This window comes from Patagioenas fasciata, chromosome 4 (assembly GCF_037038585.1).
Source record: "Patagioenas fasciata isolate bPatFas1 chromosome 4, bPatFas1.hap1, whole genome shotgun sequence".
NCBI lineage: Eukaryota > Metazoa > Chordata > Aves > Columbiformes > Columbidae > Patagioenas > Patagioenas fasciata.
In genome coordinates, this window is record NC_092523.1 from 30,218,310 (window position 1) to 30,241,759 (window position 23,450).

Sequence of the window (23,450 nt, forward strand, 5' to 3'; positions counted from 1 at the left end):
AGCCTGAGTTCAGATTTGACTTGGCTTCCAGGTCACACAAATGTGTGGGTTTTTTTGACCCCTTGCAGAATTTGGAGATGGTTCTGAGATTCCAGTTCCCTAAATTTGGAGAGGGGAGATGGATTTACTGCCTCCTGTTCAGCTTTACCTTTATAAAATATGATGAGGAAAACATTAATGTTTCCACTGCAGTGATTGGTAATTTGCTTGGAATAAGATTCCTTTTAGTCTTGGCTTTTCTGGATCGCATTATAACTCTCAGAACTTTGAACACAACACACAAGCATAAAATAATCACCCTTTTAAAAGATTTATTCACCCATGGCTAGAGGTGCATCTAGAACTATGCCTGAACTTTTAAAATGTTTTTTTCGTTCATAGGACATACATGGTTATCTTCCCTGTGATCCATGGAGCTGCTTTAAATCGAAAATAATATTGGTAGTTTCCAAAATCAAACGAAAACAAACAAACAAAAAACAAAACAAAACAAAACAAACAACAAAAAAAAAAAAAAAAAAAACAAAAAACAAACAAAAGCAATAATAAAATATTTCTTTTGACTGGGGACTAGGTAAACTCCTAAAATGAAAATGTGACTCTCTTAATTTCATCTGACCTACTTAAAATCTTTTGTCAGTTCATCTCAATTGCAAGGGTAAAACTCATATATACGTTTGTCATTGTAGAAATATATTAAACTGAAACTGTGCAAAAAAGAGAAATAATCACTCAGAACCTTTCTTTTACACTTGCCAGTCACAATGAATCAAAATAAAATTATCTGCTGTTGTTCTTCTTTACTTAGTTATTATTGTTCTGCATAATGACACTGCTTTGAAGGTGCTCCATAAATTGCTAGTTTTAGTGCTTGCAGCTGCTGTATGTCACAGTACGTCTTCAATGACTTCAGTTTGTGTTAGTCACCAAAAGCAGAAATACTGTATCTTATTTTGCACCATGACAAGAAATTTTTATCAAATAAGATTGCCCTTTTGTGACATTCAGGAAAGAATTTGTTCTGTGTCAAAACACCTCAGCAATGTATCAGTTTGTTCCTTCCCTTATAAAAGAAGAAAAAAAATTCCGAATCCCACTCCAAAATATATTGGATATACTTGCTTGCTTTCAGCCTTGATTTATTAGCACCTAATGATTTGTTAGCCAGTTTGCTCTCTGCCCCCTTGCTCAGGTAATAACCCCTGTCAGTTCCAGGAGCCCTTTCCATAGGATGGCATTTACTTTATTTTATAGTTGCACCACAGTGCTGGCTTATAATTATCCTGTGATCAGCTGCTGTGGCCAAGTCTGTCTTCTTGCCTGTTTCTGGCTGATCAGGGTGAAGTTATTAGAAGAACATCTCAGCAATATGCCCTAAACGAATGAGTTTGTATGTAATGTAATACTTCAACATTTTATCTCATTTCTGTTATCTCAGTCCTCCAGCTAGGACAAATAACACAAGTAACACAATTCTCTGCAATAATGATCTTAGTAAGAGTGATTTGAGTGTAGGATCCTTGCCTGTCAAGCAGTTTGTACCTTGAGGAGGTACAAATAACCAGCAGTGGCTGGGGAGGGGTGGCAGGGAGGTGTTTGGCCGATCAGGGTTGTGTTCCTTGGACTTCGGACCACTCTGCAGCAGAGCCTCAGGCAGGTCACTTTGTCTTTGGGAGGCTTCTTCTTCCATCTGCAACTTCACGAGTAGTTTAGATTTTAAATGTTTGAAGGAGGATATGAAGAGGAAATAATGAGCCAACATCTCTCTACTGTGTTGTCTGCAAATGTTTAATGCAGATCTGGAAACCTCAGATAAAACCCAGCGTACCAAATGAGTTTTCTATGAATAACCATAGTTAATAAGTCTTGCCCTAGTAAAATAAAACTTCCTCCCTTCTGTTACATAATGGATGAATGTTTTGTTGGTGAATCAGAAGCTATTGCTGTCTCTTCCTTTCTAAAAGTCTCACATGCATCACTGAGCCCGGAGCTATTATAAGCAGGTTTTATCTTATCCCATATGTTCTGCAATGCAGCCCAGTACCTTAGGAACATCTATCAAGTCTACTTAACCCTTTTGCAAATGCCCTTATATGTATGAACTCCACTAGCTGCTGTCACTGTGCTCAACGTGCATATCCCAAGTTGTTCTAAACCCCCTGACTACTCACTGTGTAACCTGTACCTGGGGCTTACCCCCAGCAACTGGAAAAGAAGGAGGAAACTCCTTGGCCGCAGTACTGTTTACTGCTGAAGTTTGTACTAATGTCCTTGCACTGTCATCCCTGCTGAGAGTCCCTGTCATCTCCTGCCTGTCCTACATGTTCCCAAAGTGACCTGCCTGCTCTAGGTTTGGCTGTGTTGTTTCAGAGAGAAGCGTCTTCCCCATTCCAAAGGTGCTGCCCAAGGCTGCCAGTAGCATGGATTAGTGGGGAGGGATGTCTGTGTGGAAACAAAGGGCTGAGTGAGGAACATGAGGCTTTTTGACCTCCAGGATGGCTCACCATGATTCTTAATAAAAACAACATGCACAGAAGTACAAAAGTGGACTGGGAAGCCTTTTGTTTACAGATGGAGGGAAAAGAAGAAAACAGGAGCTTAAAAAGGAAGGGAACTGAAACTCTTGCCAGGGTAAATGAGAGTGAAGTGGATAGGAACAGTATTTACTTGGCTATAGTTCTTCTGTTTGATGTCATCTAACCACTTTGCAACTGCTCTTTACTCCTCCATTAAAATAATATCTCTTCCTTGCTGCTAAAGATCACTGATCCAGTCCACACGCAGCAGAGGCTAAGTCCTTTTGCCTTGAAGTGAGTAAAATAAGGTTTTACTTTCCCTGTTACTTCCTCCTTGTGTCAAGAGAAGTGTTGAAATAGCTCTTTCCTTGCTCTAGATAATAAAGTATATTATGTTGTGTTTGAACATTAATAGACTCTGTTATGCTGATTCACAGGCATTTCCTAACAGCTGACTATCCCAGCTACATACGGTTTCTTTGGATGATACAGTGTTTGCGAGGAAAAAAAAATCACAAAATGGGCTGTTGTTTACGAAAATGCTTTTGCTTCTCCAGGTGACAAGGGAAAAGAGATGTTTCTGGAAAGCAAGATTGGTTCATGCTGTGTTATGGATACTTTAGGTAGTATTACCAGTTTATATCAGGTAATCCAAGAATACCTCATCTTCACTGTGGGACAAGGTTTGGAAGAAATAGTATCTCTTGTAAAATCATTTGATACTCCTGGAAAAACAGGCAAGCACTGGCATGTGGTTTTTCCTTCACTTTGCCTAGGTGTTTCATGAGGCTATTGTGGTTGTACCAATTTGTTGACTTTGATCCTTCTCAATCTTGCTTTCATTTAATGTTTCTCAGGTATTGATTTAATCTCTGGTTATATTATCTCATCTTATCTCTGTGAGCATGGGACTGTTGCATGCTGTCAGGTTTACAAGTGTTATGTACTCTCACTAAATGCCTCATGCAATTGAACTCATTGCTGGGAAGTGATGTTATTGACTCTGAGCATCAGTTTCTTTTTATGTTGATCTTTATTCCTTTTGTCTTATCTTCAATGTTTCCCCAGGCTCTTCGGTGTTTGTATCTGGACTGTGTCCATCTATCAGCCCCAGGGTTTTTTTAGCTACCTATGGAAGAGAGGGCAATGGACTGAGGGCAGGTCATGGAGGCAGCATGTGCAGTAATCAACTTTCCCTGTAGAATCTGATGCATCACAATAGGTACCGGAGCTCACACCTATTTTAAAACATGGCAATGTGTTTAAGCAGAGTCTGCCCTCCTCCTCCTTGTTCCCAAACAATTTGTTTCCCTTTCCTGGAGGAGTGGAGACCCCTCTCTGGGGAGTGCTGCTCCTGGCTCTGAACCACGTGTGTCAGCAATAACGAGCAGCTCTGAAGACTCACAGAAATGGATGTACTGAGGTACAGAGTAGGTGGGAAAGCTGGAGGCAAGTGCTGACCCCAGTTTGCACAGGGAAGCTCTGTGCCCTACGAGAACAGAAGGGGCCAAGGGGAGACAGGGCAGCTTTTTCAGTGGGGATCTGAAACACAAAGAAGTCTGTGCAGATGCATGACCAGCCCAGGGCTCAACAGGGTGGTGCTGACGGTAGCATAAGCATAAAACATAGAATAACTATCCAGAGTTATTTTTAAAAGAGCACGAATCAGCATGCCATTAGCTTAAACTCAAGGTGGTTTGGATTTTTTATTATTATTACTGATACTGGCAATGTACACCATAACAACCTCTTTTTCTCCTGTAGAGATATGATTAGAGATGTCAGTCAACTTACCATCTCAACAGTATTTTTTGTTCTCTTTTTCGCCTCAGCTGCTGTATTATGCCTGCAGCCCAGTAACCCACCTGCCCTCTCCCTGCCATGCATTCCATAATGCTGCCTTCATGTGGATTTCCATTCTCTAAATTCTTTATAGAAATTCCTATTCAGTTTAAAAGTTCATATCCTCATTAATCTAGACTAGTACCCCATATTTTGTAGCCATTAGATTCACTGACAAGGAACATACTGTTTTGGAGATAGCTCCTGTGCAATATCTCATACTACAGATAGGTATTACAGACAGGTGCTGCATTTCACATAGTGAAAAAATGTCTGTGAAATCTCTGTAAATCCCATGACAAAACTGAGGTTTGAAAAATCTTGCCATCAATAACTTCAACTTTTAAAATTCACTATAAATTCTGGTTTTATCTCTTTTTCTTATTTCTACTTTTGCTTGGTTAGTTCTGCTCAGAGGTGTCTCTCCCTGCAGGTTTTCTCACCCATGCCACTGTCAGTGCATCCCAGCACTGCAGCAAGGAGGAAAAGCTGCAAGGAACCAACACCTTGTTATATCATTAGGTGTCTCTTCTATGAGTATATGAGACTTTCTGTTTCTCATGTGAAGCTTGCTTTGCTTCAGAATTAGTTTTCAGATGTTTCCAATGATGTTGACATCTGTCCCATCTAGTGGTGCAATCTCACCCCTGCCATGTGCCTGTTGTTTGGGATACACTGCTTGCTCTCTTTCAAATCGTTTAAGTCTATTCCCTCTGTAAGAGCAGCACTTAAATCTCTGTTTGACCTGTGCTTGTCTTGAGGGCTCTGTGCAGTTTTTGAAAGGCATGACAGTCTAGGAGTCCCAACGGATTTGGGTGACTTTTGAGTTGTTTAACTACAAGCTGTTTTATGGGGATTTGCTAGCTGGTGCATTGCTAAGGTTTGCCAGCCGGAGTCCAAAGGCTGTGCCTGATTTACCAGCACTAAAGACCATTGCACTGGCCTTCACCTTTCTTGGAGTGTGCCTTAGAGTGAAAGAGTGTGAGAGGAGTAGCTGCTGCTGTCTCCCTCCCGTCATTGGGAGTGGAGGGCTGATGTGCTGCCTTCATGATGCTGATGCTGTCCGCTTTAGCTGGCTCTTTGTTTGGCACTGCATATCTTTATGCAGTTGACAAATTATATGATAGGTTAAAGATTATTCTAATCTGCTCTGCCTCTCTTCTGGAACTAGCTGAGAAGGGAGCGTTTACCATATGTGCTGTGTTATTCTAGCTAGCATAGCCAACCTTGTTTATCTGTCGCCTTCACACCTCATGTTTTTCTGTGATTCAAAAACGATTTACTCTTAACTGTTTGCAGTGATTTGAACAAGAGAGGCTTGTAAAACAGACAGGAAAAAGGTTTAATCACTGATTTTCCATGTTCTCCTGAGGCTGGATCTGTAGGATTCCCATTTAACTGAGTAAGGAGAGAAGCAAATGGCCCATGTAAGCAGATTTCTTTCCTGGCTATCTCAGCAATTGCCCTTGACTCAAGCTGACAGCACTGGGTGTCCCAGCCTTCAGCCTTTCCTATCCCATCTTTTTCTTTCTGCACTGTAGACTGGAGGTATGAGTCATGCTTGAGCTGTAGCTTTAGAGACTTGACAGGCTTTTGTACAGGACGTCATCTGTTATGATGCCGATGTTTAGATTCCTTTTTGTACTTGTTTTACTGTCATAGGAAGCATTTTACTCTGTAGGTGATATTATCCCACATCTTCCTCCATAAAATCTTGTGAAAATTTTACATAAATAGACTTTGCCCTCATGGTCAGGCATTGCCTCCCTAGAAACCTGGAAGGGTTGGCTGCTCCTTATCTCTGTGCTGGCAGGATATGGAATGGTGTGTGCAGCCTGTGCAGGGAAGGGTGTTCATTGGTTTTGTAATGAGTCACGAAGCCTAATTTAAAGAATTCACACTTAGTATTGTGACAACTGTGATGATGGGGTATGGAGTGGGAAACAGCTCAGGGACATGTTAAATCACATGGAGAAAAGCTGATCGTGGCTGGTGATAACCATGTTGGCTTCCACCCATTTCACCCATGAAGTGAAAGCTGTGTTGACCTGTCTTACTTGTTCCATACCTGTATTCATAGTCAGTGAGTCAGTATAGTAGATTTGGTGCTGATGAGGTAATTCACAGTTATATCTGAAGACCTCCAAAAAAGGAGGAGACAAGGGTAGTGTGGATGAATGACACAGTAAGAACCTTTTTTAAAAATGCTGCAGTTGAATTGATTTATTCAGTAGATTACATTAACCAGAATAAATAGCATTGCAGAGCCTTCCCTTTCAAAGAAGGCTGAGGAAGCAGGCAAGGTGGGAATTGTGGAAGAACATCACTTTCACCCAGCCTTGTGTCTGGTACAGATGCTTTCTCTCCTGTATGCTCTACCATTTGATTTATGAGTTTTTGCAGGCAGTCTCTGAAGTGCATGAAGGGTTGGGGCAGCTGTAGCCGGGGGCAATAATTTCTCTCTTTCTCTGCATGACTGCCTGCCTGTCTGTCTGTTTTGCATAAGAATATATTTATCTAAAGTTAGAATTGAGCAGCAAGCAATTGGCCTGACTGGAGACATTTGTGGGTTGGTCAGTTATGGAAAACAGAGCTAGGGGACAGAGAGAGTAAGTTTCTGTCCCACTTTTTCTTCTGCGCTGGTAAAACTGTTGCTTCAGTGGTGGTTGTTTTCCTCAGCTGTTCATTGTGGGTCAGGGATTCTAGATTGAAAAATTCTAATGCTGGGGCTGAATTTGAGGTTCATAATTCAGCTTTTTATCTTTATGCTGCTATTGGGATGTGTTGTTGCCTTAATGAAGTTGCACAAATACCATGTATCTTGACTGTCCAATGTGAAGAATTCAACTTGTGTAAACTTCCTAGGGATCTATAAAGGAAACTCAGAATTACTATCTGTTACATCTTTGATTTTATAATTTTAGTCTAGGTTCCCTGCTTCATCCATCATCAGGTACAGATATAATCAGATGCGCGAAGAGTAGCTTTCATTGTCTTTGTGTAAGTTTGGTCCCACCCCGGGTTCAACTCCAGCTCACTGGCACCATACTGGTTTGGAAATCACTTGTCTCTGGAAACAGCCAGATGGCAATGTGCTTGGAAACATTTTCTCTCTCTAACTACCCTGTCGTTATGCCTCCAGCAACCATAAAGGGGTGTTAGCTAGATGTGGCTTTGCCATCCACATGTATGGCAGAGTGGAGTGTAAAACCTGGTGCCATATTAAAAAGTACCGTTGCACTACAGAAGATTTTTCATGTTTCCTGGTCAAATGTTCCTATAGGGCCCTTCTACGTACTTTGCAACCAAACCGCTGCTGTCTCCTGAGCAACAGCTCACAGGAGAAGTAGAGCTTGCTGAGGCAGTGTGTTTGCATACAGCCTGGGAGAAAAGCACATAAAGGAATTTGAATAGATTATGAAAATATTTGCACCAGTACAACATGGTGGTTCTCAAACTGGATTATGACAGGAGGTTAAAAGTTGTGGTTTATTTTTAAGTAGTTTGTTTTAAGTAGATTCAATGCAAAATTAAGTAGAGGCAGAAAAGAAGTTAAACTCTTTGAGAGTTATGATGTCTTAGAAATTCTTTGGTGCATCCCAAACCAGAAAAATTAACCTCTTATTAGCAATGGTAAACAAGAAACTCTGGGTGTTTCTTTTTACTAGATGTGGAGAAAGTTGCATTTATTTTCTTCAGTTTTTGGTGGGAAAAAAAAAAAAGTTGTTATTTTTACTGGTTAACTTTCAAATTTCTTGTTCCTGTCTTCATGTCTGTTTTGTCTTTTTGCTGTGCTTCTTTTGGTGGAGCTTTTAAAATTCAAGCATCTCAAGGAAGAAATGCTTGGTCAAATTTTGTCCTCAGCTACTTGTGGAAAAAAAGTCAGAAAGCTGATATAAAGCTAGATTTTTATTTGGTGTAACCCACCAGCAAACCAACAGAGCTTCATTCTGTTCTGTTTGTTCATTTGCAAATCGGACTTGTCTAGTTACAAGGCTGCATAAGTAAAATACAGTAGATGATTTTCAAATGCTTTTAATTCGAGGCAGAGGATCCAGCACCTGCCAAAGTGGGGTGACGAAAACAGTGCTTCTCTTTTGGTGAAAAGGTCAAAACAAAAGTGTGGTGTAAAGCCTAAGAATGAGCCTTAAATAACGAATAAATTCTGGCTCTACAAAATTATCCTTTCTCTTTGTCCAAATGTCCACTGACACCTCCAAGCCGATCCTTAGACCCAAGAGCAGATGTTTTAATGCTCTTATGTTTGCTGTGTCAATATGATGCGTCAACAGCGAGTTGCAGCCCTTCATTTCCATTGCAAGCACCTTCGGGCTGCTTCAGGCTGGTGATTTGCTCTTTGACCTCATTCTTCCTTTGAACCTGCTGCGGCAGTGCCTGCTCACCAGCCCTGCCGAGCCTCCGCGTCCCTCAGCCCTGAGCCTCTCTGTCTTGTAACCCGCAGACAAGAAAAAAGCAGGCAAATTCCAGCCTTTCAAGAAGCTGTTTGGCAAAAGGAAGAAACGAGAGCCCACGTCAGAGTGTGAGGAAGGCAAACTCAAGCCCAGCCACTCCTTTGGCAACGTCTGCAATGGCACCTTCTCCTCCGATGAGGAGCCCAACGGTGATCTGAGGTAAGTGTACATGGGTCTGCTGCCAGCCCCCGCAAAGGCAAGGCTTGTTCTCCCTTCTTTTAATTGAATTAAATTTAAATTCTCCCTCTGCTGGGTGGTAGCAAGTTGTATGCTGCTTTGTGTGCATTGTGTCCCTTCTCTGAACGTGACACCCACTGCCGTAGACCCCAAGACCTCACTTCTTGCATACATTACTTATTGGCTACATGTGCTAGTCTGCAATAAAGAAATCCCAGGGTGAAGCAGAAATGAATTTGAATCCAGCTCTGTGATTTAACAGAACTCCATGGTGAATACCTGAGTAGAGGTATTAATGGCATCTGTGTTTTTAAAACCAGGGAAAGGGGAACTTGAACTGGCTGCTACTGATGCTTCATTGCATAGTTTTGCCTACAAGATGGTGTCTCTGGGTCAGGACAGACACATCGTATTTCAGTCTATCCTGTACAGTTTTGCATTGTACTTGGGGTCAATAAACAGGCTGCTTTTATTCTGATCTGACCTGAATGTAGAATAGAAGAAGGAAGAGAGGGGTGAGAGGCACCTGGAAATCAGACTGTACACCAGTGACAAGAGAGGACAGGAGGGGAACATGAGAATTTGCTGCAGAAATAGTGGGAGAAAGAAACTGCACAGAGTTAACTAGTCAACAATCTCTAACTAAGAACTGAAAAAAATGAAACACAACAAAACAAACAAACCACAATGAACTAATACAAAACAAAAAAACCACCCTAACAACAACAACAAAAAAAACAACTAAGACCAGATGCACAAACTAATTGGGACAGTAATACTTAGTTCACTTTCTAACTGAAAGTCTCAGAGTGGTTAGTTGACTCCTGGTCAAAACCTGCTTCTTTCTTTAAAAAACAAAAAGAAAGAAAAAAAGGAACTGTTTGCACTGGGGAGTGTGAAAAACTTGAGAGGATCAAAAAGCCATACAAAATTCTCTGCTCAAGAAAAAAATGTGTGTCAGAAACATTACTCTGCACAGTATTTTCAATGGTGCACAATCATAGCTGTGAAAATGTGATTTTTTTTTTTTTTTTTCCCCTAAGCTTCTGGATTTTTTGTTCCATTCTGAAAAATCCTCTAAGTTCAATGTTCCCTCTTTGGTTTCTGCAACACAATATTGTGCACTTCTTTTGCCTGTTCCAGCTTTTCAGAAAATCAAGACTGAGCATAGCCACACTGTAGATGAGGACATGACTGGCTGCTGTTGTGTTGTCTGTGTGCATGACAGTGAGGGACTGAGGAAGTTGCAGAACCTTTTTTTCTCAAGAGCAAATTAGCAAGCAAGACCAAACCGAAGGGTATCATCTTGCTGTCAGAGACTTCCCATTCAGAGTAACTGAAAATGGAGCGATGTGCCCAGAAACAGTGATAAGGGAGCTTGTCCCATTCCTTAATGGTGAAGTTGTGGCAGACCCTCATGAGACTGTTAGATGCTTGCATTTATAAACATATTAATTTTTCTAATTAATAAAGGCATTAAAGGTAAGTCTCTGTTGGAATAAACTAGACTGCACAATTTAAGTCATGTGGGATTAGCAAATGTGAAGGGTCCCACAACTCATCACAAGCGGAACATTTCTTTCTGTGCATGTGATCCGTGAGAGGTGCTTCTGTTTTACACTGCTAGAAATACTCAGTCAAATCTCTGTTTTTCCTGTCAGGCTTTATAGTGCAAATGTGGATGGGATTTTATAATAATTTTCAGTTTGCAGGTAGCATTTGCCATGTTACTCATCTTACAGCAAGCATAGATGTTCAGTGTGGTGCAACAGATTGCTTTAGGGAGCTTAGATTTGCCACCTTTTTCTATTTTCAGCAGTGTTACTTCCATCCATTATATTTTTTGCCTTTAGTATAATTTCAAATGTTTTTTAATTGGATGTAGAGATAAGCTAAATAAAAGAATATATGTGGTTGTTTACAAGTTGTCTAACAATAAGTACAGTACCATACCTTTCAGTATTTCTATACAAATTGACCAGAACAAATGTAAATAACTAGTAGTATATTTATAAAACCAAAATCTCAAATAGTTTTACAAAATCACCTGCTTCAAACTCTTTAGGAATGTACAACAACGGTACATATACAAAAGCTTAATAATAGTTCCAATTTTGTAATGAAAGTTCAGGGATGCTCCTGTTCTCTTAATAGGGCTATATTTCCTCACCAACTTGTAAAGTACATTAATTTGTTATCCGCACATGTTTCATGTAGACTTTTGTTTTGGGGAGGGAGATATTATTTTGAAAATATATTGAGAGTGAAGGATGTTTCAGGAAGTTAGAGACAAGAAAATAAATGAGTATAGGCTAAATAAGATATCTGTATTTTGTCCAAGACCTTAGCTAGTATTTCACTGTGTCGTGTATTGGCTTACAGCCTGCTCAGAGCTAATGCTTGAATCTCCAATGGAGACTGCACCGACCAGGTGATGCAGAAGTGCTGCCAAGAGCAATTTAGGTAATCTGCATATGGTGTAGATTGACTAGCTGAGTTGGAGGCAGCCTGAGAGATCTGCCTGTCCATCCTTTCCTACAGCTACTTCCTGGACTCATCAGATGCAAATGACATGCTTGGTGTCCTGATGTATACACACTTCAACCTGTTTATTCATCCACGTTGTTTTGCAGTTCCCAGATGGGAGATTTGCTGCTGCAATTTGTCTTGCCCTGCTTTGTGAAAGACTGGAATTCTTTTTCTCACTTTTAGATTGCCCTTCTTGAGTTTACAAAGTTAAAACTGTGTTCATTAATGTTCTGTATGAGCTGGGAGATAGAAATGCCTATCGAAAGACAAGCTAAATTGCACCTGTGGACTTTCACTAAAGTCTCCAGAAGCTTCCGTTTTGAGGCTACAGTTTGGCACTTTATAACATTTATGTTTGTCTTATTTGTCACAGTTGATACTAAGCAAGCATTGTGAGGATGTACCTGAAAGGATGTCTGAGGGGTCATACAAAAAGTTAGTCATTCTGGGTTGATGTGCAGAAGCAACAGGGAGTTACATTCTTCTTATAGAGGGTAGAGTGGAGTGCCTCTACTTGGGCCGAATGCAATATTTCAAAGGATCTGGGAGTAGACCTGTCAGGTCATTAAGACTCAAATGTGACATTATTTATCTTCTTCCAGGGAAAAGTCTCTCAGCAAACTTCAGTCTCTTGAATGTGCTTGTCCATGAAATGGGATCCCTTTATTTGTAAATCCTCCTCAAACTCTGCATAATCCCTGTACAACTGTTCTCAGGTCACCCTCATGAAATCATCCTCGTTAGGAAGAAATCACCTAAAGATCTTAGTTCTGTATATATGCTAAGGAAGACTGCTGATGAAGAAGAAAACATGAGACATTTCCTGTCTCTTAAACAACTTTGCCCAGTATTTGCTGAACCTTTGTCAGCATGAATTGCTATTGGGACTGGACTGCAAATCATCCAGCTCTTTACTTAATAGAGCTGTGTTAAACTGTACAGAGGTTACTACTCAGCTAAAGAATTCAGATTCGTTTCTGCTTGTGGGGACTACATGCATAAGCAGTGTGACTTCTCCAAATGTATTAGTTCTTTGAAAATGTCCCATTTTGGTAAGGAAAGTTGCTATTTGCTATTTGAGCTGTGTCCTTGTTGTATGTGATCAGATAATTCAGAGAGGTTGAATAATTGCATTGGTCTCTACTACAATGATTGTAGAAGCCAAAAGCATCCCTTGCAAATATAAAGTTTGGTTTCTGACAATTTTATCAGCAGAACTTCAAAATTATATTTCCTTGAGAATTGTCCTGACATCTTGCCAGGAAACCTCAATCCTAGAAATGCAAACTGGACTTATGTAGAGCTGAAGGAAAATCATTCAGTACTACTTGTAATATTCACCCAGTGTCTACACTCAAAGGCAAGCTTTGCATGGATTTAAGGCAAGTATTTTGCACAGTTCTCATCACAAGGCTGCATAGATAAGCAAAACAAGCAATAAACTGTTTACGGACCAAAGCTGGGGCAAGGAACACGGTCTGTTCCCAAGCTGCGTCAGGAGTTTTATTGCTTTTGACGGGAAGTTCCCAGGGGAAAGGCCCCATGGTGGCAAACTGGGACACGGTGCCAAGGATGCAGCACAAGTCAGGTCACATATCCGCATGGAGCTGCAAGTTGTGTGAGCAGCACACTCTTGGCAAGAACTAAAGTCTCCTGAATTTCTCCAGGAAGTCCACCTACCAATGCCAAGAGTGAATCTTCCCATTTGAAAAGAGCAGAAGAAGGACTGAGAAGAGGGAAAAAAAAAAAAGCATTTAATTGTCCTCTTGAAAGATCTTCATTTAATAATTTGCTAAAGGTAATTTTTGTCAGAGACTGGGTGGTTTACACCTGAGTACAAATGCCACAGACAGTCTGAAGGTGGAAAGGAAACAGTGGTTTCATACCAGCCATCAGCTTTTATAGTGCAAATCTGGCTTCTCGAGAGAGAGGCTGAAGGCAGTGATGGAAGGAATGTCAGTGATGCACGGATGGGGCTGCCATAGGATGCGATGCCTGTACAGCACACTTCTGGTGGATACTTCCCCAAAGTATTTTTTAGAGGGAAAATAATGTGATCAAGAGTTGATCAGTCAGCTGAGCAGTGGTATTGGCAAAAAATTCCGGACAGGTGTTATTGATTATCTGAGAGATATTTGATCTGAAAAGTATAGGTTTAAATTTTACATTGATTTTGAATTCTGTGCCTCAGTGGGCACAAGGGGCACGAGAACAAATTTTCAGATAGAGAAAAGATAGACAGTACAGTTATCAACATAGCTAAATAATGATCTTTTTAATGGGTTGAAATTTGATTAGGAAGCCTACAGAAAGTGGAAGGAAACTATGAGTTGCAGAGGGATGCAAATGATAATGGATAATAAAAGGATAATTTTATGAATTCTTTACTGACAAGAGGAGGACTAAGCAAACAGTTGGTCCTCTGTAAGCAAGGAGGGAATGATGGCAATAAATAATGGCAAGAAAGCCACAGTGTTTCAGTGCCTTTTTAACTTTCATCTTTACGCCAAAAAAAAAAAAAAAAGGGGGGGGGGGCTGGGGGCAGAAGAAAACAAAAAGCAACACTAGGTGTACTTTTAACATTACATCTGTTTTTAGCCTGTGTGAACTTTGTTACTATGAAAGCAGTTTATATTATGTTTGTGCATATACAAACAGCAGGAATTTGTATGCCAAATAAAACCCAGGTTCTTCTGGAGGGTGCAGATTGGAACCCATATTCATGTGTTTGTTTTCATGGAAGTTAGAGATAGGAAAGGCTTGTTCAGTGCTCAGCCACTCTTTCTGTGAGAGTTCCCAGCTGAGAATTTACCTCAGAAAACAAAATTATTCATCTGACTTCCCTAAACAGCGTGCTCAGCTTGGGAATTTCTGCAGGTATTTGTGGTCTTCCACTCCTCCAATAGCAACATACTATATAAGTCAGGTCTAGGAGGTGATACAGTTTGTTCAATATTACTCATCTCTTGTATCTCCATTTTAGTTTCTGAATATTTAGTTTTCGTTTTGCATTTCATGTGAATGAGAACAACTCATCTGCATCAAATGTGGCCTTGGTTACTAACTGCTGATCAATGGCATTCGCTTTCGTCGTCATAGAGACTGGTCTGAAAAATGAATATAATTATATTTTCCTCATCTCTCAAGTGACTCTTTTATTATGGCTCAGGTAATTACCTGACATGTACCTTGAAAGAATATATGGAGATAGATTAAGTAAGGAAAAAAAAAAAAAAAGGCAATCAGGAGAAACTGCTCTGTCTCTTCCCTTCTGGACTTCACGTTGCCTCTTGAGCAATGTCAGCCCCTGCTCTGATGGCATCTTTGCTTTGCAGCTCAGATTCACCTCAGTGGGCAAACACTTCATGTGAAGGGTGTCTCCCATGTTATTTTGGTGAGGGATAGTGAAAAGAGTAGGAGAGATGTTATGGCTGTCTTTTCCTAGCATTCCTGGACTACCTGTAAACATCCAATTTGGTGCAGAGGACAGTCAACAGCAGGACACGAAGATCCACATTCTTGCTCCAGGCCACCTCAGGGATTTCACTAAAGGTTTGATCCCAAGGTACAGTCTGTTTTCAGCATCTCATTTAGGTGGACTTTTACAAAGCAGACACATCAAAGTAGTTTTTGACATACAATCTTCCCCAAAATTTCCCAAAGCAGCTCATGATATTTTCAAATCTTCATTAAGTGAAGCCTTGTTTTTATCTCTAACTCAAACTCTTAAGCCTAGCATATACGCGTCTATAAGCTTCTGATGTCTGTGTACTGTTTTTTCTGCGTGACTATTAGATCTCAGCTCATGAAAATGATTCACCACCAGTTCAGCTGTTCAGTTTCTAAATTTGAGAGTGGGGAGGAGGGAAACCCAACAACCTAAAAGTGATGATAACTTGCAAGAATCTGCTTTGTTAAAATAGGAAGAATAAGAGAACTTTATTTGATGTGTTGGTTTATTAGCTGGTAGTATACCTATACATTCATAAATTTCTGTTAATTGAAGGTGTTGATTAAACACAAAAACAACCAAACATAGAGAGTCGTGGAGTTTTGTGTTTTGGGTCCAGGGGAATGTCTTGACTCCTTGGACAATTTCAGCCACTACTACAAGATATCTTCCCTCTGTTGCATCCAATTTTCATACATTCGGTATTTTTGTTTTTTCTTATCAGCCTGATTTCTTTACTTGGCTTGTGTCAGTCTCCTCATTTTGTAATTGCATCACTTTTAGTGCCTTCCTGACTCCAAGGGGAGTGCCTTGGTGCAGTGGTGCTTGGTGTCCACCTTCTCCTGGAACCTTTGTCTTACTGGAACTCTAATTTCAGTAAGCCCAAGCAGCGCAAAGCAACATGTGAACATTGTAAAGCTTTTAGAAACAAAGTGTGCTGGTAGTTTCCTCACCTGTGTCAACTGACATGGATCCGTGTTGAACAAATTTCTTATTTCTGGGTTATGGGGGTGTATTGCAGGAACAAAGGGGTGTTTCAGGACAGAAAAAGTTGTGACAAAGAGCAGCTTTGCTGTTCTTCATTTGCATGGATCCTTTTATAGGTGTTGGTAAAAGGTTGTTTCACCTTTTCTGTAATTCATATTGCAGCTGAGCAGCTCAGGAATAGTAGCGACAACCACCGTGAAAGTGGTTATTTCTCACGTGTACTGAGTGGCATGTGGTCAGGATGGAGGGGTGGGGAAAGCTTTCCTGAAACAGTCCCAGGTCTCTTGATAGGATGTAAGACTAACATTGTGCTCAGTCTTTTTGTTAATCTTACAATTTTGTGACAACTCAGCTCTTGCCTTCTTGTTCTCAGGTATGTGAGCTAGGATTTTTCGGCACTTCTTGCCGTTTTATCATTTACTAGAAATTAGCACCAAATGCCATAAACTTGCCATTTATTTTTTTTTTTTCAGCTGCTACTTGAGTGCAAAGGCGCCTCATGTACACTGTAGTCTGTATATGATCCTGAGAACTCTTCAGTAGGCTTTCTTTCTACAACAGCCATCAACATTTTATACCAGGTCCCACTTCAACTTCTTTTCTCCTGTCTTTCATCTTCAACTCTGATCATGGCTAGCTTCATTTTCACCTTAGTAATCCCTGAACTATTTTTTTTAAACTCTGGTCTTCACTTTTTCCATCACAAACACTGTCTTGCTTTAATCTCCCTGATAGGTTAGGCTGCCCTGCTGTCCACTTGTCCTCCTTTCAGATGTTGTCATTGCATTCCCCCTTCTAACCATTATATACTTTATTTCCTTGCAGATTCTGCATGGCAACTGCTTTTTCTGCAGCTGGTGAGGTTTAGGGCTGGGCTCCTGAACCAGAGTTTTCTCCTGTATTATAACATGCTGTCTTATTTCCCCTTCTTCTCCTTCCTTATGAGCTAAGTGCAATCACTATATAGCACTTATTCCTGCCAAGGCTAACTTAGACTTTTCATTTCCTTTTCTCTACATTTTTGCCATATTTTAGAGCAAATTTTGCATAAACATATGCTGCTGTTTGATAGAACAGTGTCACACACAGTGGATTGCCAGGTCGTGTGTGAAAGTTGGACCAGTTAGAGCCCTGCTCCTTCCAGTAGTCTGCAAATTTCTGTAACAACTGGCGACTTGTCCACGGTCCTCAAGCTGTCTCAGTGATTCACTTGCAGAATTCCTGAGAACAGAGTGATCCCTTTCTTTACTCTGCATACTGAGACATTCTGAGGTTGGAGGATTTGAAGAATAATTACATAAAATTCATGTGTCAGTAACTATCTAGTCCCACGCAACTACCTTCCTGCCACAAAGCAGCAAGGGCAAGGCTGCTCCCTTGGGGAAGGTGGGTGAGACAGCAAGGGGGATCCCACAGCAGGGTAGGGAGCCCAGTCCCACAGTATCTAAGCAAGGCAGGCAGGACAGATCCTGGGATGGTGGCCAGGTCCAACCAGGAGAACAGATAAGGCCATATCTGGATGATAAGACAGGTCTGAAGCTGAGCCAGGAAGTCAGTCTGTAGGTCAGGGTCAGATCCATTGATCACTGTGCAGGTTCACATTTGAGAAGGCAGGGCCAAGGGCAAGCCAGAAAATCATCTGCAAATTGAGGTCTGGATCAGAGGACTTCATGGCCAGTCACAGTTGTGGCAGAGCTGGAGAACTCCTCTACTCCAGCACACCTCAGACAGGGACCAAAGCCTCAACTGTGACCTTAGATAGAGCTACTGGACCCATGAGTGTTGGTGGAGGTCCCAGGTGAGGCTGATCAAGGTCATTAAGGCTTCTTTGTTGCACTCAGGAGCCTGACACCTCCCATGATGAATTTCTAAGCCCTCAACAATCATGATTTTGGTTAGATTATTAACATGCATTGAAGACACATCAACTACTCAAGACCAGGCTTGATCCCTACTTTAAAAAAAAAAAATATTAATTAATGGTAAGTTCATAGGTTGCAGATCTCCCAATGGCATCAAACTGGAGCTTTGTATAAGACAATGCTGAATAATGTTTTTTGAAATGAGCAGAGTTGCTAACACAGAGGCTGCAAAATGGGTCATTGGCATCAGTGGGACTCTGGTGGGTCATAACAATGGGACTGTGCGGTTTTCCCAGAGTTAGTGCCCTGGGATTCTGCAGTTCCTGAAGGCAATACAGTTATATCTTTAGTTTGAGCACAGAAATTATCCCTAAATTTACTTTATGGAAAAGAACCCTCCAACTACTCTGCTGAAAAAAAATGTCCCTTTTGCCTCAGCTTGTAAGGACCATGTTTATGGGTTTGTTAATGCAATGAAGCAACGTGCTGTCTAAGCGCTGTTGTAACTCGGAGTTATGTTGCAGTATGCACAACATTCCCAATCTAGGCATGACTAAAACTCACAGTCTAGCATGACAGATGAAAGAGAGGACACTAAAATACAGCTCAGAATTACAATCCATTTTCCTCTATTACAGTATTAATGCATCTCTGGAATGACTAGAAAATGCAATTTATGTTTTTCTTCTCTAGCTGCCCTGGGGACTTTCATGGGATATGCAAAGAGTTAGAATCGGATTTCTTTTTTAAAACAAAACATTTTGTAAAGGCAGCCTATCACTGCACTTGTCATTTCCCTGGGGCACTGTTCTGGAAGGCGACTCTCAGATATCTTTGAAGCAATTATACTGAGGGTCAATACCTGGCTGAAACAAATTTGTTCTTGCTTTACATGCTTTGTGAATTTTTTAATCATAAAAGTGGCTTTATGTTAAGAAGTTGTCTCTGATTTCTAATGATTACAGAGTTGTTTTCTAATGGAACTCTGAAAGAGTGAAAGTCATGAGACTGGGTTTTTTCTGGAGTCAGTCTCTACAAACACGAAAGAACAGAACAACTCATTCTTTCCCTTTATTTTCCAGTTTCTATTTCTAACTCTTTAATATCGGAGTGGGCGGAACATTTATGACACATCGAAGAGGCAATTGGTGGTGCAAGCTTTCTGTACTGCAGTAATGCACCCATATGGGATTATGCAAGAGCTGAGACCTCAGTGGTCTCTGCTGGCAAAATATCCCCCTTTTAAGGACCACACCTTTGCCTTTGAGAGGAGAAATAGCTCTGGATGAAAATGGGGTCTAAAACATAATAGCCACCATTATCAAGGTAAACTTGGACTCGTGTTCTGTGCAGTATTACCCCTGCACATATTCTGATGCACTTCAGGGTGCAGTCCCACAGCAGAATGAGGTGATTGAAGTCCAGACTGCAGATGTCTGATTCTTTCCAGCAGCCCTCTGGACATGCAGCTAGCATGGGAGCTTGTGCCACTGTTTTGCTCAGCCAAACCAGTAAGTTGTGTGGGTTTTTTGTTTGTGTTGGTTTTGGTTTTTCATATATGTGTATACATATATAGGTTTTGTGGGTTTTTTTTTTTCATTAGTTATTCAGCCAGAACAGCTCTCTGAGTTCACTCAGGTAAACTATGAACACTAAACAGGCAGAAAAAGGTGATGGGAACACATAGGAAGGAGGATAAAGGGAGAAAGGGTGATACCTCACACAACCTGGACTTGGAGTAGCTAATCCTAAAAAGGTACAATGCGTAGCAATGGATGGCTGATGGGGATCCAAAGAGAAATCTCTCTCAGTTTGCTGATCTTCATGAGAATGAGCAGGACTTTTCTTGTAGGTTCAGGGTTGTTCCACTCTGCTGTGAGGGATTTGTTTCACATTTCCTAGTTTCTTAGCACACACAGACACCTCAGCAAGGGTGAGTAATGGAAAGAGGGGTTACTGCACAGAGATTTTTGCAAGCCAAATTCATACATAAATACAATAGATCTATGACACAATATCTATATAATTTGTTTTACCTGTGGTTTGCGGGGATTCTTCCAAAAGCCTGAAATACAACAGAAGGTCCTCTTCCTTTCCAGGGGAATGATCAGCACTGAGTTAAACAAAGAATCTGAGACATGTACTTATTTTGTGTAGAATAAAGCTAGTAAGGGATGAGATCTATTTGAGGCAATGCTTTTCATAGCTAAATGCAGTTAAACCTGGGCTAGGAGTCCACGTCTTGTCCATGGTGAAGAGATGGTGTGATCCTTGTACACCGTGCCTTGCATTATTTCCCACCTGTTTGCCACTACTGGATTCATTATTTGTAAAAAATACTGTGGGATGGTTGGCTTTGCTGTACTTTTATGTTCTTGGTGTTCCCTCAAGATAAAAAGACATATCCTGGTGCACTCCCGTTGTGTCAAAGCCCATCTATATAAAAGAATCCCTCATACATCCTCAAAAATATAGTAGTTCTTAAAAATTTCATCCTAATAAAAGAAAGTGAAAAGTATGGTCTTAGTTTTGCTGAGAAACCAAGTATTCAGACCCGTCTTCAGGAATCTGAAAAGGGACACAGGTGTGGCAAAGAAAACTCTGAGAATGAATGGAATTTAACTTTGCTTCACAAATGAGAAAATTCATTCTGAATATTTGTGTATTGAAACTGAAACTGGAACATCATGATTGGGTTGCAACACATCTTCAGAGAGAACATCTTTAAGGATTTGCTAAAAGTGCTTTGTATTTTGGTATAGCACATCCATAATTCATTTAATGCAGTCAGGTTTCTGGAAGTGAGTCAGATGATGATTCAATTATTTTCAGCACAAACAGCCTCAGAAGTGTCATCATTGGTATTATCAACAGATGTGCTCACAAACTGATGCCACCGTTTTTCCATATCTCTTGGAAGTGATATGCTGGTCTGAAACTGTAATACCTTCAACCAGGGCTACAGCGATAGCCCAGGTGTCTGACACGCCATGAATATATCGAAAGCTATTCCTTGTGTCCACATGCTTTTTAATAGAGGGGAGGACTTTCTGAAGCATGGTATGCAGATGTGGTTTGTGAGGATGTTATCGTATAAAGGCTTCTTCAGAGGTGGTAGCAGTGAAGGAAACTCAATTATTCATACTGTATTGTAACTTAAAAGAAATTCAGTCTTTCTGAAAGTAGAACATGAGGGGAGTGAATAAAGGGGTGGAAAAGGACCTTTATGATATTATCTGTCAAACTCACAGCTGGGAAGATATGAAAGGATCGTGGGCTCCAACTGAGTAAAATGAGAGACCTTTCAGAAAGCTCAAGTAGCCTGGAAATCACCTTAAATGCTATTTAAACTCACCACTAAAAGAAACTAGGTTACTACAATGTGTGAATATGTTTTATTCAATGTACTTTAGCTTACGTAGACATTTAAGCAAAATTCTTGAAATATTTTTACTGGTTATTGAATTTGGCTAGCAAAATTGCTCAGTCACCCAGTTATGAAACACCCAGTACCTCTGCAAAGCATTTTGAAGGGATACAGAAAAGATGGGTCTTGGGTTAATTCACTGCAGCATTTCATATAAATGTTTCACATGTTCTGACAATTTGGAGTACATTTGTTTTGGTAGCAAGTTAGATGAAAACAAACCAGACAAAACCTTTCAAATATGTTTGGCCTCCATTCTATGAAACAAAAATGTGTGATGCCATTATCATTCATCTGCTTCTTGTAATGATCAAGGGCCTAAACTGAAAGCACTGGCCTTGCCTTCTCCAACTGCAGCAGTTTCTTCACACATTGAACCACACAAATGAAGGCTGGGCTAGTTTGTCAAACTTTGCATATTCCCCTCAGTTTTGGTTGTGAATACAGACTTTTTTTCCCCTCCCTGTTGCATGCAGTGCTGGTTCAAACAGACCTACATGGCTGTTTGGAAAAGCCAACTTTCACTCAGCTTCATGTCAAATCACTCATTTTGCAAGCCAGCCCTGCTAGGAATTTGTCTCCTTTTAAGGAGCATTTCTCAAACAGTGTTTCATGGGCTGATTCCTAGACGGCCAAGGAAGGTACATATATTCCCATGCCATGGAATTTCACCACAGCTCTGTGTACAGGCTGAGTCATGATGATTCGCTGTAGAAACCTTTTTGGAAGAGAGTTCAAAAATATACTTTTATGGTTTCTCTAATAATAGGTTTCTAAAAGAAGGTGTATTACCTTTAGCAGCCAAAGGCAATTAAGTTGTGTTTTTTATTTAAAAAATAAAGCCAAAATAGAGTATAACATCAGTTAAATGTCCCCCCTCTTTGATGACTAAAAATGCTATGAAATATTGACCAGCTCTTTGCTTGATTGTCTGCTGGTTAGTTTCAAATAAAGCACGTTGTTCAAATATTAATGTGGGGCAAAAAATAGTTTTTCAGTTAATCTGTGCTTGCATGAAGGATGGAATGATATAGGGAGCTGTGTGTGCTCTCCCCAAAAGCTTGGATGATTTATTTTGTGAGTGCAAATCTATTTATGTATAAACGAGTGAGGTGGTGGGAGGCTTTTTTTCTATTATTTTCAGATGACCTGTAAGAAATAATTTAATCTGTTATAAAAGGCTGATGTAACCATATATAACATTCTTTCTTGGTAAGAAAAGATTATAATTTTTACTTAAAAAGATTGTATTCCAGGTAAAAAATGAAATTAAATGTAACAAATGCATTTCAAATACTTTTTTTTCAAAGTATGAATGGAATTATTTTGAGCATTTTATAAACAATTAGCACATTTTAAAAGGGAGAAGAAGATAATGTACTGATTTTTCTTAAATATGCGAGGCTTTAATTTTACTTGTTTTACTTAACCCTCTCTCAAGAAGTATCATCTTATTTGGTTTTGCTGAAGTATTTTTTTACGATGTTTTTATCACACATAGAAAGTTGTGTTAATTAGATTGGGATAAAAAATTTTCTTTACTCCAGATTTTTTGTTTACTGAAGCTGTAAATGGATTCTAGAGAATTGCTAGTAAGTCATTAAAAGGAGAGATTTAAGACCTCTCAGTTGTTTAATTTTCTTCTCCCATGGCTTTTGTCATGTTTGTATTTGACGGGCTTTCTGCTCCCCATAAAATACTCTAGGCTAGACAAAACATGACTTTCAATCTCAAACATCTTCCTCCAGAATGCCCCACAAGTCCCAGAGTAACAACCCACAAACCCTTTAAAACAAACAAACAAACAAACAAAATCAGTTTTCTTGACGAGCCTTTAAAATCACCAGTAAATTAAACCACTTTTTGTTTAATCCCTTTGCCCATGGGTATAGAGTAGTCATATACCTAGGTCATTCGTGACACACTCTCCTCCTTGGCATCGGTACCTGGTTTACCAGTAACACACGGGCATCTCTCGCTGTTTGTTGCTACTCAAACCCACATGGGATGGTTTAATAAGCTTCATATCAGTTTGAGGGTTTGATGATAACATTTTATTGTTAGCATGATCATACTGGTGGTGACAGGAACAGCTAAGTAATCAGCTAAATGAGGTAGGTCTTTAGAAATAGGTTATTAGAGTATATTACCTTGTTTTGTGCTATGGAGCTACCTTTGCTTGGGACC

The 23,450-nt window shown here is 40.2% G+C and overlaps 1 protein-coding gene across 10 annotated transcripts in view; it reads left to right on the forward strand.

Annotated features, from left to right (window-relative positions):
• CRACD (capping protein inhibiting regulator of actin dynamics) overlaps positions 1-23,450 on the forward strand; it is a 129,607-nt gene that overhangs the window by 79,118 nt on the left and 27,039 nt on the right. For 9 of the 10 annotated variants that reach the window (XM_065836206.2, XM_071807516.1, XM_071807519.1 and 6 more), the window contains one exon: positions 8,821-8,989. The exons of the other annotated variant lie outside the window; for it this stretch is intronic. The gene's annotated coding sequence lies outside the window, so the exon portion shown is untranslated. The remainder of the gene's footprint in view (positions 1-8,820; positions 8,990-23,450) is intronic. 10 annotated transcript variants of the gene reach the window in all.